A 15,611-nucleotide genomic window follows, 5' to 3' on the forward strand; every position below is an offset into this window, starting at 1 on the left:
ATGAGTCACGAGCGACTGAGAGGCAGCCCGAGAGTCCATATTCTGAGTGATACCTTGCCCGAGGGGCCCAATTATGATATTTTCACTAATTTTGCTCTTCTTTTAAAAACAGCCTTTGTTGGAAACATTGCTAAGTATATGATTTCAAGTGTTTAAACTGAAATATATGATTTTACAAAGAAACTGGTTTTAAACTGTGAAGTTGACCTGTTATCCTGTTGTTTATTCAGTTATATGATTTTTAACTTCTCCTCACTACTTTCAGACCTTATTTACTTTAGTTACTTACTGAGTTGGCGTACTCACGTTACTCCCTGCACCTTGCACGCAGATCCAGGTGTCTGAGTGGTAGAGTGAGGGTCCTCAGCTGATCCAGAGGTTGCCGAAGATTTCAAGGTAGCTGTATGGCATCCGCAGCCCTGTTTTCTCCTTCTTATCTTGTTCTTTTCCACATTTTCTAGACTTATGTTGTATCAGACAGTCAGTTATGTAGTAGAGGATCTAGACTCGTGACACCAGATAGTTGGGGCTGTGTAGTTCATGTTTATTTGACTTCCGCTTATATTTTGTTATTTTAAACACTTATTTTGGAAATTTGGTATCTAAACCTGTGTTAGAAAATGGTTTTATAAAAGGAACTTGTTGTGGTTAATGGTTTGGGTTGGCTTGCCTAGTAATGTGATAGGCGCCATCACGACCGGGTATTTGGGGTCATGACAAGTTGGTATCAGAGCCTAGGTTACATAGGTCTCGCGAGTCATGATCCGGTTTAGTAGAGTCTCGCGGATTGGTACGGAGACGTTTGTATTTATCCTTGAGAGGTTGTAGAACCTTTAGGAAAAACTTCATATTCTTGAAATTCTTGTCGTGTGAATCTGTTGATCCGAGTACTAAACTTCTATTATTCCATTCTCTCATAGATGGTGAGGATATGTGCTACTGGGTAGGTGGACGACCGCCAGTACCACCAGCTGGGGCTACCAGAGGTCGAGGACACGGTCAAGGCCATGGTAGGGGCAAAGCAGTTAGGGCAGCACCTGCAGATCCACCAGCTGTCCCAGCTCAGGATCAGGTCCCAGTTGTGGACGCTACAGCAGCACCAGCTCAGGCACCAACAGTGCCCATTATGATTCCAGGCCTTCAGGAGGCTTTAGCTCAAATCTTATTAGTGTGTACCGGTTTGGCTCAGGCGATTTCAGTTATTACGGCCGCAGCTACTTCTCAGGCCGGGGGAGGCACCCAGACTCCCGTTGCTCGCGCACCTGAGAAGGTTGTGCAGGGACTCCAGACACCGAGGGCACCTCCAGCCCAGCCAGTTGCACCAGTTCAGGAGTTTGTGGTACCAGTTATGCCAGACGACGAGCAGCGTAGACTAGAGAGGTTTGGTAGACTCAAGCCTCCAACTTTTAGCGGTGCAGAGGGCGACGATGCCAGGGGTTCTTGGATAAGTGCCAGAGGATGCTTCGTACAACGGGTATTCTAGAGACTAGTGGTGTGGCTTTTACCACCTTTCAGTTTTCTAGGGTTGCCTTCACTTGGTGGGAGGAATATGAGAGGCGTAGGCCTATTGGTGCAGCGCCCCTTACTTGGAAACAATTCTCTTTTCTCTTTATGGAGAAGTATGTGCCACAGTCTCGCCGAGAGGAGTTGCATAGGCAGTTTGAGCAATTGTGTCAGGGAGAGATGACTATGACGCAGTATGAGATGCAGGTCTTCGAGTTAGCTTGTTATGCAGTTTAATTGGTTCCCACAAATCAAGAGAGGATTATGAGGTTTGTTGATGGTCTCACATATCAGCTTCGATGGTCATGACTAGGGAGAGGGTTACAGGTTCTACTTTCGAGGAGGTTGTTGACATTGCCCGTGAGATTGAGTCGGTTCGCCGCCAAGAGTGAGAGGAGAGGGAGGCCAAGAGGCCTCGGGGATCTTGTAGCTTTAGTAGTGCTCCTTCGAGCGATCAGTTCTAGCAGGGCAGAGGCCGCCCATTTAGACAGGCTCATTCAGCTCGCCCAGGTTATCACGGGGCATCATCGGGTCATGGTTCTCACAGTTCTCATCAAGGCCACTCATCACGTAGTGCCCTTCTAGCCCAGATTTCATCCCGTGCTCCATCAGTTCAGGGTTCTTCCATGCCAGGTCCTTCTACTAGTCATTCCGGTGCCAAGGGTTCCCTTCAGTCCCCATCTCTAACACCGGGGAGTTGTTATGAGTGTGGAGAGTTTGGGAACATGACGAGGCAGTGTCCTCATCTTCATGATGGTCAGTCTCAATAGAGGGGTCAGCCCTTGACTTCTGCTCCAGTTACTTCACCATCCGCCCAGCCAGCTAGGGGTGGAGGTCAGTCAGCCAGGGCTCGCCCTAGAGGGGGAGGTCGATCAGGTGGTGGTTAGGCCCGTTTCTATGCTCTTCCGGGTAGACCAGATGGTGTTGCTTCGATGCCGTGATTTCAGGTATTGTTTTGGTCTGCCACAAAGATGCATCTGTATTATTTGATCCTGGTTCCACCTTTTCTTATGTGTCATCATACTTTGCCCGTTATCTGGATATGCCCCGTGAGTCTCTTGTTTCACCTGTTCATGTATCTACTCTAGTGGGCGATACCGTTGTTGTAGACCATGTGTATCGGTCGTGTGTGGTGACTATTAGGGGTCTGGAGACTCGAGTGGACCTTTTATTGCTGTGTATGGTGGATTTCGATATCATTTTGGGCATGGACTGGTTATCTCCGTGTCGTAATATTCTGGACTATCATGCCAAAAAACAGTCACATTGGCTATACCGGGTGTTCCACGGATTGAGTGATGAGGTTTGACTAATTATGTTCCTGTTAGAGTGATCTCATTCTTGAAGGCCCAACGTATGGTTGGGAAGGGATATCTTTCATATCTAGCCTTCGTGAAGGATGTCGGTGTTGAGACTCCCAGTATTGATTATGTTCCAGTTGTGAGGGATTTTCCCGATGTGTTTCCTGTAGACCTGCCAGGCATGCCATCGGACAGGGACATTAATTTTGGTATTGACCTGGTGTCGGGCACTCAGCCCATTTCTATTCCGCCGTATCGTATGGAACAAGCGGAGTTGAAGGAATTAAAAGAACAGCTTCAGGAACTCCTTAATAAGGGGTTCATTCGGCCTAGTATGTCACCTTGGGGTGTGCCGGTTCTTTTTGTGAAGAAGAAGGATGGCACTATGAGGATGTGCATTGATTATAGGCAATTAAACAAAGTAACAATTAAAAACAAGTATCATTTGCCTCACATTGATGATTTATTCGACCAGCTTCAGGAAGCGAGAGTGTTCTCCAAGATTGATCTCTGTTCGGATTATCACCAGTTGAAGATCAGGGACTCGAATATTCTTAAGACAGCTTTCACGACCCGATATGGTCATTATGAGTTCTTGGTGATGTCTTTTCGGCTGACCAATGCCCCAGCAGCGTTCATGCATTTGATGAATAGCGTGTTCCGACCTTATCTTAATTTGTTTGTCATAGTCTTCATTGATGATATTCTGGTGTATTCGCGTAGTCAAGAGGAGCACGCAAAGCATTTGAGAGTTGTGTTGCAGATATTCAGGGAGGAGAAGCTTTATGCAAAATTCTAGAAGTGTCAGTTTTGGTTTAGTTCAGTAGCTTTCTTGGGGCACGTGGTGTCCAGCGAGGGTATTCAGGTTGATTCAAAGAAGATAGAGGCGGTTCAGGGTTGGCCCAGACCGTCTTCAGCCATAGAGATTTGTAGTTTTCTTAGTTTGGCAGGCTATTATCGCGGGTTTGTTCAGGGGTTCTCATCTATCGCATCGCCCTTGACCAAGTTGACTCAGAAGGGTGCTTCATTTGTATGGTCGGACGAGTGTGAGGAGAGCTTTCAGAAGCTCAAGACAGCTTTGGCCACAGCTCTAGTGTTAGTTTTGCCATCAGCTTAAGGTTCATATACTGTGTATTGTGATGATTCTAGAGTTGGTATTGGTTGTGTGTTGATGCAGGAGGGTAGAGTTATTGCTTATGCTTCTCTTCAGTTGAAGCCTTATGAGAAGAACTACCTCGTTCATGATTTGGAGTTGGCTGCCATAGTTCACGCGTTGAAGATTTGGAGGCATTACTTGTATGGTGTGTCTTGTGAGATGTTTACTGATCATCATAGCCTCCAGCACTTGTTCAAATAGAAGGATCTCAATTTGAGGCAACGGAGGTGATTGAAGTTGCTTAAGGATTATAATATCACTATATTGTACCATCCGGGGAAGACCAATGTGGTGGCCGATGCTTTGAGCCAAAAGGCAGTGAGTATGGGGAGTTTGGCATGTATTCCAGTTGGGGAGAGACCTCTTGCAGTTGATGTCCAGGCCTTGGCCAATCGGTTCGTGAGGTTAGATGTTTCGGAGCCCAGTTGGATTTTGGCTTGTGTGGTTTCTCGGTCTTCCTTATATGATCATATCAGAGAGCACCAATATGATGATCCGCATTTGCTTGTCCTTAAGGACAGAGTTCAGCATGATGATGCCAGGTATGTGACTATAGGTGATGATGGGGTGTTGAGGATGCAGGGCCGGATTTAAGTGCCCAATGTAGATAGGCTTCTGGAGTTGATTTTGGAGGAGGCCCATAGCTCGCAGTATTCCATTCATCCGGGTGCCACGAAGATGTATCAAGATTTGAGGCAGCATTATTGGTGGAGAAGAATGAAGAAAGACGTTGTGGGATTTGTAGCTCGGTGTCTCAATTATCAGCAGGTGAAATATGAGCTTTAGAGACCGGGTGGCTTGATTCAGCAGATGGATATTCCCGAGTGGGAGTGGGAGAGGATCACTATGGACTTTGTTGTTAGACTTCCACAGACTCTGAGAAAGTTTGATGCTATTTGGGTGATTATGGATCAGCTGACCAAGTCCGCGCACTTCATTCCTGTGTGTGCTACTTATTCTTCAGAGCGGTTAGAAGAGATCTATATCCGGAAGATTATTCGGTTGCATGGTGTCCTAGTTTCCATCATTTCAGATAGGGGCACTCAGTTTACTTCGCAGTTTTGGAGGTCTGTGCAGCAAGAGCTAGGTACTCAGGTTGAGTTGAGCATAGCTTTTCACCCTCAGATGGACAGGCATTCCGAGCACACTATCAAGATATTGGAGGACATGTTGTGTGCTTATGTCAATGATTTTGGAGGGTCATGGGATCAGTTCCAACCGCTTGCAGAGTTTGCTTATAACAACAGCTACCAGTCGAGTATTCAAATGGCTCCATATGAGGCTTTGTATGAGAGGCGGTGTAGATCTCTAGTTGGTTGGTTCGAGCCCGATGAGGCTAGGCTATTGGGGACAAACTTGGTGTAGGATGCTTTAGAAAAGGTGAAGGTGATTCAGGAGAGGCTTCGTACAGCGCAGTCAAGACAGAAGAGCTATGCTGATAGGAAGGTTCGGGATGTGTCCTACATGGTTGGCGAGAAGGTTCTGTTGAAGGTTTCACCCATGAAGGGTGTTATGAGATTTGGGAAGAAAGGCAAATTTAGTCCTCGGTTCATTGGACCTTTTGAGGTGCTTCGAAGGATTGGGGAGGTGGCTTATGAGCTTGCTTTGCCACCCAGCTTGTCGAATGTGCATCCAGTATTTCATGTTTCTATGCTCCAGAAGTATATTGGGGATCTGTCTCATGTTCTGGATTCCAGCATGTTCCAGTTGGATGATGATTTGACTTATGATGTGGAGCCAATAGCTATTTTGGGTCGTCAGGTTCGAAAGTTGAGGTCAAAGGATATAGCTTCAGTGAAAGTGCAGTGGAGAGTTGGCCCGTGGAGGAGGCTACCTAAGAGACCGAACGGGATATGCGGAGCAGATATCCTCATTTATTTGAGCCTTCAGGTATGTTTCTTGACTCGTTCGAGGACGAATGTTTGTTTATGTTGGGGAGGATGTGACGACCCGGCTAGTCGTCTCATGAATTACCGCTCTGATTTCCCCATTTCTGCTTCTTTATGCTTTGTTTATCCGTGTTATGTGGTATCGGGTGGGTCGGATCGAGTTCGGAAAGGATTTGGTAAGGATTGAGACACTTAGTCTCTTTAGAGTGAGTTTAAGTTTGAAAAAGTCAATCGGATGTCGACTTGTGTGTTAGAGGCCTTGTAGATGAGTTCTGATGATTCGGTTAGTTTCGGGAAGTGATTTGGGACTTAGGAGCATGATTGGAATGAGTTTTGGAGGTTCGGAGTATATTTAGGCTTGAATTGGCGAAATCGGATTTTTGACGATTTCTGGTTGATAGGTGAGATTTTGATATAGGGGTCGGAATAGAATTCTGAGAGTTGTAGTAGTTTCGTTGTGTTATTTGGGATGTGTGTGCAAAATTTCAGGTCATTCAGACGTGGTTTGGTCGGGTTTTTGATCAAAAGCGGAATTTAAAAGATTTTGGAAACTTAGGCTTGGATCCGATGTGTTTTTGGTCGATTTGATGTTGTTTGAGGCATTTTTAAGATTGGTACAAATTTGAACAAGGTTTTGGGATATGTTGGTGCATTGGGTGAGGTCCCGGGGGCCTCGGGTGAGTTTCAGATGGTTAATCAGACCATTTCATGCCTTGGAGAGTTGTAGATTTTGGAGTTCAGCTGTTGCAGAGTTTTTACTCTTCACGATCGCGTAGAGCTGTTGTAGGGGCAGTCCAGTTTGCCAGTGCGTTCGCGAAGATAGGGATGCGATCGCATAAGGTGAAGGCATTGTTGATCGCGAACGGGTGGAGTGGGTCGCGTTCGCGTAGAGTTAAGTGGACTAGGGGTCTTAGCTTGAGGTTGTTCATTGCGAACGCGGTAGACAGCCCGCAATCGCATAGTGTTAGATGCCTGAGCATCGCGTTCGCATGGGATGTTACGCGTTCGCATAGGGTTAATATTGGGAGCTGAGAATTTGTGCTTCGCGATCGCGAAGGATGTCCCGCGATCGCGATGAAGGAATTTAGGCCTGGGCAAAAGGTTTAAAAGGTCGTCTTGTCCGCGAATGTGGGGTTTATTTCTTCCATTGTTGGTCGTTTTTGGAGCTATTTGAAGGAGATTAAAGAGGTATTCAAGCGGAATCACTTGGAGGTAAGGATTTTGAACTTAAAACTCGATTCTATTGTGAAATCTACTTAATAAATAATAGAATCAAGCCTAAAATTGAGGAATTAGGGCTTGAGATTAAGAGACTTTAAAATGAGAATTTGAGGGGTCATTTGGACTCCGATTTCAGTGTTCTTGGTATATATGGACTCGTGGGAGGATACGGATTACGTTGATGTGATTTTTATCGAGTTTTGAGATGTGAGTCCGGAAGTCGGGTTTGGCCAATTTCGGGATTTTTGGTATTATTTGATTGTTTTCGCTTGGGCTTTGTTCCCTTAGCGTATTTTGATGCCGTAATTCTGATTTTGGATAGTTCGACGTGAGTGGAGGCCGATTCGAGAGGCAAAGGTATCGCGGAGTAGTATTTTCACCGGTTTGAGGTAAGTAACCATTGTAAATCTGGAACTGAGGGTACAAAACCTCAGTATTTGACTTGTTTTGATAAATGCGGTGACGCACATGCTAGGTGACGAGCGTGTGGGCATGCATTGATAGGGATTGTGACTTGATCCTTCTCGTAGCGACTATTGAGCCGCGTACTTGATTTAAAACCTTATGATATTCCGTACTTTAGTCATTTGTACTGTATTATGGGTTGTATGTCATGTTTGGGGCCTTGTGCCGATCTGTTGAGACCCTTAGGGGCATTTTTACTGTTTTTCCTCACTTTATTTGTTGAAAGCATATCCTCAGTCATGTTTTACCTGTTTATGTTTAAAACTGGTTTTGTCACTCTACTTCTAAATGTGAGGACTGTTTGGGCTGAGTTCCCTAGTTTCTATTATTGTGCCCGAGAGGCTGTGAGGTTAATGACTGAGAGAGATTGAGAACCTAATAGTGAGGATATTATATGTATATATCATGGATCGGGCTGCACACCGCAGCGATACTTATATGGATCGGGTTGCACGCTGCAACGATATATATTGGATCGGGCTGCACGATGCAGCGATATATATATATATATATTGGATGAGGCTGCACGCCGCAGCGATATGACGCTTGGGTTGTAAGAGCCCCTCCGGAGTCTGTACACCCCCAAAGTGAGCGTAGTCGACTATAAATTACGGATCGGGCAGCACGCCGCAGCGGTTACTATGATTTCTATTATTTTGAGATATTAATGAGCCTGAGTGCTGGGAGTGAGTACTGAGTCACGAGAGTGAGTCACGAGAGACTAAGAGGCTGCCCGAGAGTCCATATTCTGAGTGATACCTTGCTCGAGGGGCCCAGTTATGATATTTTCACTGATTTCGCTCTTCTTTTAAAAACAGCCTCTGTTGGAAACATTGCTAAGTATATGATTTCAAGTGTTTAAACTGAAATTGATGATTTTACAAAGAAACTGGTTTTAAACTGTGAAGTTGACCTGTTATCCTGTTGTTTATTCAGTTATATGATTTTTAACTGCTCCTCACTACTTTCAGACCTTATTTACTTTAGTTACTTACTGAGTTGGCGTACTCACGTTACTCCCTACACCTTGCGTGCAGATCCAGGTGTCTGAGTGGTAGAGTGAGGGTCCTCAGCTGATCCAGAGGTTGCTGGAGATTTCAAGGTATGGCGTCCGCAGCCCTATTTTCTCCTTCTTATCTTGTCCTTTTCCACATTTTCTAGACTTATGTTGTATCAGACAGTCAGTTATGTAGTAGAGGATCTAGACTCGTGACACCATCTAGTTGGGGCTGTGTAGTTCATGTTTATTTGACTTCCGCTTATATTTTGTTGTTTTAAACACTTTTTTGGAAATTTGGTATCTAAACCTGTGTTAGAAAATGATTTTATAAAAGGAACTTGTTGTGGTTAATGGTTTGGGTTGGCTTGCCTAGTAATGTGATAGGCGCCATCACGATCGGGTATTTAGGGTCGTGACATTCGCCTATTTAGCCACTATTCACATTCACATATTATACATTGTTTACCTCGAAAAATGTGAGTAACAATTAAATATGATTTGTGGTTTTAAAGATATGTGATTTATTCTAATACTAATGAATATACAAGTAATATTAAGTTTAAGTAATAAGAATTGATGAACCAAACCAGTATTATTAGAGCAATAGGGGCTTCGAGCTCGATTGTCTCATGGGCCTCGAGGTGAGCTAAGAACAATAAAGTATGAACACTAAAGCAAAAATGATAAAGATGAAGAACAATTGTGGAGCATGGTAAATGAGAAAGCAGAGTAGAATATTCTATTACAGTAAATAATAATGTGTTTTTTACAAATGATTGGGGTCCCCTTTATATAGGAGGAGAAAATCCCAATATAATACATTCCTAATTGCGATAAAGAATTCTATTGGTACAGGTGTATAACAACCTAGTACGGACCTGTACCATTTCATACAAATCTTATCCTTTAATTTATGCCCTGATCCGCGTGTCCTTGAGAAATTCCTGCTCTTTGTTGAGTGTCTTCAAGATTGTACTGCCCTCGATGTAGGTAGTGTTAGGCCTTCGATCTGCTTCCTCGAGGTGTGTGTCCTTCAGTCGGGTCCGACCCTCACTTCAAGTCGCCCGGACGCGAACTTATAGCCCCAATTTAAGACTTCGAAATCGGGCTACTCGATTCTGGCCGTATACATACATATTGTTGGGCTAAGTTAATCATTGGTTTTCACATTATTTTTTTATTTTTTTTTTTGGAAACAAACTTTTATTTGATAAATGCTATATTTTCCTTAGAGATTTAACATTGTATGAATACATTTATTTTATACTCTTTAATAGGTTGTTTGGATTACTTGGTCACACAATTAGTAATATTTATACAACAACAACAACAACCCAGTATAATCCCACAAGTGGGGTCTGGGGAGGGTAATATGTACGCAGACCTTACCCCTACCCCGAAGGGTAGAGAGGCTGTTTCCAGGAGACCCTCGGCTCAAAAAGCAACAGAAGCCGATATATTAGTACCATAAAAATGCATAATAAAATAACAGCAATACAATACAATAGATATGAAGTACCGAATATGAAATACGAAAAAGATGGCTGGTATAGTAAAAACTAGCAGGTAAAGCCCTGCATCACTAGACGACCAATGACATTCTTATTCTAACTCCTAACTGGCTAGTCTCACTCTATTGTGCTGTAGAAATATTCACAACTCTCCCCTAACCTACAACCTTAATACTCGACCTCCATAATTCCCTGTCAAGGGTCATGTCCTCAGTAATCCTAAGTCTCGCCATGTCCTGTCTGATCACCTCACCCCAATACTTCTTAGGTCGTCCTCTACCTCTCCGCGTGCCCACTACCGCCAGTCGCTCACACCTCCTCACCGGTGCATCAGTGCTCCTCCTCTGAATGTGCCCGAACCATCTGAGTCTTACTTCCCGCATCTTGTCCTCCATGGGGGCCACGCCCACCTTCTCTCGAATATCTTCATTCCTAATCTTATCCATCCTTGTATGCCCGCACATCCACCTCAACATCCTCATCTCTGCTACTTTCATCTTCTGGATGTGTGAGTTCTTTACCGGCCAACATTCAGTTCCATATAACATGGCAGGCCTAACCACTGCTCTATAAAACTTACCTTTTAGTAACGGTGGCACTTTCTTGTCACACAAAACTCCCGACGCTAACCTCCACTTCATCCACCCCACCCCTATACGGTGTGTGACATCCTCGTCAATCTCCCCGATCCCCTGAATAACCGATCCAAGGTACTTGAAACTACCCCTCTTGGGAATGACTTGAGAGTCAAGCCTCACTTCAACTCCCGCTTCCGTCGGCTCAACTCCAAATTTGCACTCGAGGTATTCCGTCTTCGTCCTGCTCAACTTGAAACCTTTAGACTCAAGAGCATGTCTCCAAATCTCTAGCCTCTCGTTGACGCCGCCTCGTGTCTCGTCAATTAGAATAATGTCATCAGCAAATAGCATGCACCATGGCACCTCCCCTTGAATATGATGAGTCAGTGCATCCATCACCAGGGCAAATAGGAATGGGCTGAGCGCAGACCCTTGGTGCAACCCCGTAATAACTGGAAAATGTTCAGAGTCGCCTCCTACTGTCCTAACCCGAGTCCTAGCTTCATCATACATGTCTTTAATCACCCTAATATAGTCAATCGGGACCCCTTTATCCTCTAAGCAGCTCCATAAGACCTCCCTAGGAACCTTATCGTACGCTTTCTCCAAATCAATAAACACCATGTGAAGATCCTTCTTCCTATCCCTGTACTGTTCCACCATCCTCCTAATAAGGTGGATAGCTTCTGTGGTAGATCGCCCCGGCATGAACCCGAACTGGTTGTCTGAAATAGACACCGTCCTTCGCACTCTCATTTCTACCACTCTCTCCCAAACTTTCATGGTATGACTTAGTAATTTGATGCCCCTATAGTTGTTACAGCTCTGGACATCACCTTTGTTCTTATACAACGGGACCATTGTACTCCACCTCCACTCTTCAGGCATCCTATTAGTCTTGAATATAACACTAAACAATGCAGTAAGCCATTCCAAGCCTGCTCTACCCACACACCTCCACAGTTCAACCGGAATTTCGTCTGGCCCGGTAGCTCTGCCCCTTCTCATCTTACGCATTGCCTCCATGACTTCATCGATCTCAATGTCCCTACAATTACTTAATTCATGGTGACTGTCGGCATTCCTCGATTCCCCAGGTCTAATATCTTGATCTCCTTCTTCACTTAGCAGTTTAGGAAAGTAGGTCTGCCACCTCCTCTTAATCTGGTCATCTCCCATCAAAACTTTGTCGTCGTCATCTTTTATGCACCTCACCTGATCTAGATCTCGAGTTATCCTCTCTCTCACCTTAGCGAGTCGGAATAACTTCTTCTCCCCGCCTTTGTTTCTTAGTTCTTCATACAGACGAGCAAAAGCTGTCGTCTTAGCCTCTGTCACTGCCCTCTTTGCCTCCTTCCTAGATACCTTATACCTTTGACTGTTCTCTCTCTTCTCCTCCTCGTTAGTGCTCCCTACTAATCGCAGGTAAGCCGCCTTCTTCGCTTCCACTTTACCTTGGACAACTGCATTCCACCACCAATCTCCTTTGTGACCACCATTGTGGCCCGTAGATATCCCTAACACCTCTCTCGCCGCCTCTCTTATACAGTTCGCCGTCGTCGACCACATTGTGTTTGCGTCCCCACCACTTCTCCAAGCTCTTATTGCCGATAACCTTCCTTCCAACTCCTTAGCTTTATCCTTAGTTAAAGCGCCCCACCTAATCCTGGGGCGTCCTTGTACTGACCTCTTCTTCCTCCTTATCCTAATAAAATGTCCATCACCAAAAGCCTATGCTGCGTTGAGAGGGTCTCACCTGGGATAACCTTGCAGTCCTCGCACAGCCTTCTGTCGCATCTCCTGAGGAGGAGATAGTCAATCTGAGTCTTCGCCACTAAACTTTGGTAAGTAACCAAATGTTCATCCTACTTCGTAAAACTCGAGTTCGCAATGACTAGATCGAAAGCCTTGGCAAAGTCCAACAACGCAATGCCCCCTCCGTTCCGCTCTCCGAAACTAAAGTCGCCATGCACCTCAGTGTACCCACCTACAGATGACCCAATATGACCATTGAAATCTCCTCCTATGAATAACCTCTCAGAAGGCGGTATACTACGAACAATCTCATCCAACCCCTCCCAAAAGCGTCTCTTAATATCCTCATCCAAGCCTGCTTGCGGTGCGTACGCGCTAACAACATTTAAAGTACCCTCACCTACCACCAACTTAATAGTCATTAGTCTATCATTCACCCGCCTGACATCTACCACGGACTCTCTAAGATGGCTATCTACCAGGATACCCACTCCATTCTTACCCCTCAGGATACCAGAGTACCACAACTTATACTCATCCACGTTTTTCGCCCTCGATCCGACCCACCTAGTCTCCTGGACACACGCTATATTAATCTTCCTCTTCTGCAGGATTTTCGCCAACTCTATGGATTTACTCGTTAGTGAACCTATGTTCCATGACCCGATTCTCAACCTATAGGCTCCCTTGCCCCCTCTACCTCCCCTGCTACCCGACCCACCCCCTAACCCCAGCCCCCCACTCTGCCCCACCCGAGGACATGCCCTTATTCTATCATCCCAGACTGCAGTCACTACACCTACAACAATCTAGAGAAGACTCGCTATTGCACAACGTACGCAAATCAAACAAGAAGGAAACAAGTGGTAACTAGTATCCTAGTTGAAAGGTTTAACTAATGCGAAGTAAAGTAACAGTAATTCAGCTAACACCAAAAGGGAAACAGTAAAACATGAGGTACCAACTCCCGATAACAAAACCTGTGGCTGATTTGTTGTACTCGATGTCGTTGTACGCTCACGCACCACTTCCTACCACCCTTGCTGACACTCGCCCAGGTTGCTCTCCTTTGCCAGTGCTCGTGCGCCCAACTTGTCTCCAATACTCCGAGAATTCCTGAAAACACAGAAAATACCACGACCCAAAAACCAGAAGGAGCTATCACCGCTACCACTGGTATAGCCCCAACAATATAAAATGTACCAAGAAAGGAGAAGAAGAAAATTGAAGAAAATGATGACGCGAAGCAAGATAGAACAAGTGCCCTTCTCAGCTGAAAATCCAGCTGATAATCCCAAAATCTCAGTAGTGAAGAAAAATCAGTGGGTCAGTTTGATAATTTCTAAAAAATCAATAGTGAACAAACATAACCAAGAATAAGTTTTTAGTGAAATGAGTGTCTAAAACGTGAGTTGGATCTGATTTTTGTTAGGGTTTTTCAAGTGGGTCAGTTTGATAATTTTTGAGAGACTGAGAGAGGAGAAAACTGGAAATGGGTGTGAAATAAAGAAAGCCCCAAAAGCAAAGTACTACACAACAAAGAAAAAATGAATAAAATCTGCAGCTATAATCAGAACAATGGGAACATGAAAAGGCAAATAGATAAAACTATCAAATGGAAAAGGGAAACGGGAAAAGGGGAAGAAGAAGCAGTAGCAAGGATAACTTAAAATACATCGATGAACAAAATGCTATGCCCGATCAGACTTACAAGCTGGGTATAACCCGGTTCGCTGATCTGACAAACGAGGAGTACCGGTCCATGTACCAAGGTACTAAGATCGATGGTCCACGTAAGTTGTCTAAGAACCAAAAGTGACCGTTATGCTCCTAAGGCCGGAGATAGCTTGCCGGAGTCAGTTGATTGGAGAGAGAAATCTAAGACTACTTTAAACCTGGAAGTTCTCTAAGACTACTTTCAACAATTAGTAATATTTATACTCTTTACTAATTAAAATTATTTCAATATACTCACTGATATAATAATAATAATAATAATAATAATAATAATAATAATAATAATAATAGCAGTAGTAGTAATAATAATAATAGCTACTGGTCGTGCAAGATATTAAAGTTTTTACAATTGCCTTAAATTGTTGTCTAAAAAACAATAATCGTCATAAAAAGTACATAACCTGATCTTATGTTATTACTATTATACTATTTTTGTTCAGTCCATCTAACCATCTTTGGTTTAGTCAAAATGATAAACCAAAATTAGAATCAATCCCCGATGTTGGATTGCCGCAACATAGTTTCTCATGTGCTAACTTTACATAGCACTTTTCATGAAAGAGTAACCGAAACAAATGAAAGGAGTATACATCAAAAATATCATCTATAGTGAAGTATTAGGCGATATAGGCTTCATTACATGTTTGTACCTCATAAAATCAAAATAAGCAAAGCACATGTATCTAATTAAACTTTGATTGTTCATCTTTGTAGGTTCAAATGGTATTCAATCATCTTGACATCAACTAACAAGTCACCATACAATGATCTATATTAAATATTCACAAAAACTTGTACTTTATTCTTTCATGTATAATTATTTATTCAAAATTTTCTACTAGTATTAATGTTAAAAGTGGGCAGTTTAAAACTTAAAAGTTGAATTATTAAAATGCCCTTCTAAATAACTTTAATATCCTATCTAAAAATAAAATAAAAAGAGAAATAAATTATTATTTCTAAAGTGTCTTTTTAGAAAAAGTTGTCCCCTTTAATTCGCTCTCTCCAATTTGCTTCTAGTGGCATCAGTATAGTATAAATTAAATTTATTTCTTAAATGAAGAATTAATGTTCCACGTCAGCAAATTAAAAATTTCCTATAAAAATATTTTAAATAATAAAAAACAACTAGAGTAGTGGTCTTTAATTCACTCTTGCGAGGCACTGACGAGGGGAACAAAAAGCTAGAGCTAAGTGTGATGAGAAGTTCTATTATTTTCGGGTACTGGGTATTTGTCTGAAATAACTTTATCACGCATGTGTTTTTTTCCTTATGTGATCGTTATATATTGCTTTACATTTAAAATTAAGTAATTTGAGATGCAATATTCCCACAATAATGGGACTCGTTGACTCTTTACATTGCTTCCTCAAATATAATATCTTCTTATTCTGTTAGACTTTATGTAATATCTCTAATGTTGTGTAACTTGTGTTGCTTAATTTGTATATCACTAACTAAATTAGAGCATAAAAAGTGCAATCGAACTCATGT

At 43.3% G+C, this 15,611-nt stretch overlaps 1 long non-coding RNA gene across 1 annotated transcript; it reads right to left on the reverse strand.

Annotated features, from left to right (window-relative positions):
- Nucleotides 1–9,252: 9,252 nt before the first annotated feature.
- Nucleotides 9,253–14,262, reverse strand: LOC138877173 (uncharacterized). The gene is made up of 2 exons (XR_011402509.1): nt 13,360–14,262; nt 9,253–9,653 (listed from the first exon to the last, which is right to left on the reverse strand). It is a non-coding gene; the product is annotated as an uncharacterized lncRNA (long non-coding RNA).
- Between the last annotated feature and the right edge of the window lie 1,349 nt (nt 14,263–15,611).

The sequence above is a fragment of the Nicotiana sylvestris genome, chromosome 9 (genome assembly GCF_000393655.2).
Source record: "Nicotiana sylvestris chromosome 9, ASM39365v2, whole genome shotgun sequence".
Taxonomy (NCBI): domain Eukaryota; kingdom Viridiplantae; phylum Streptophyta; class Magnoliopsida; order Solanales; family Solanaceae; genus Nicotiana; species Nicotiana sylvestris.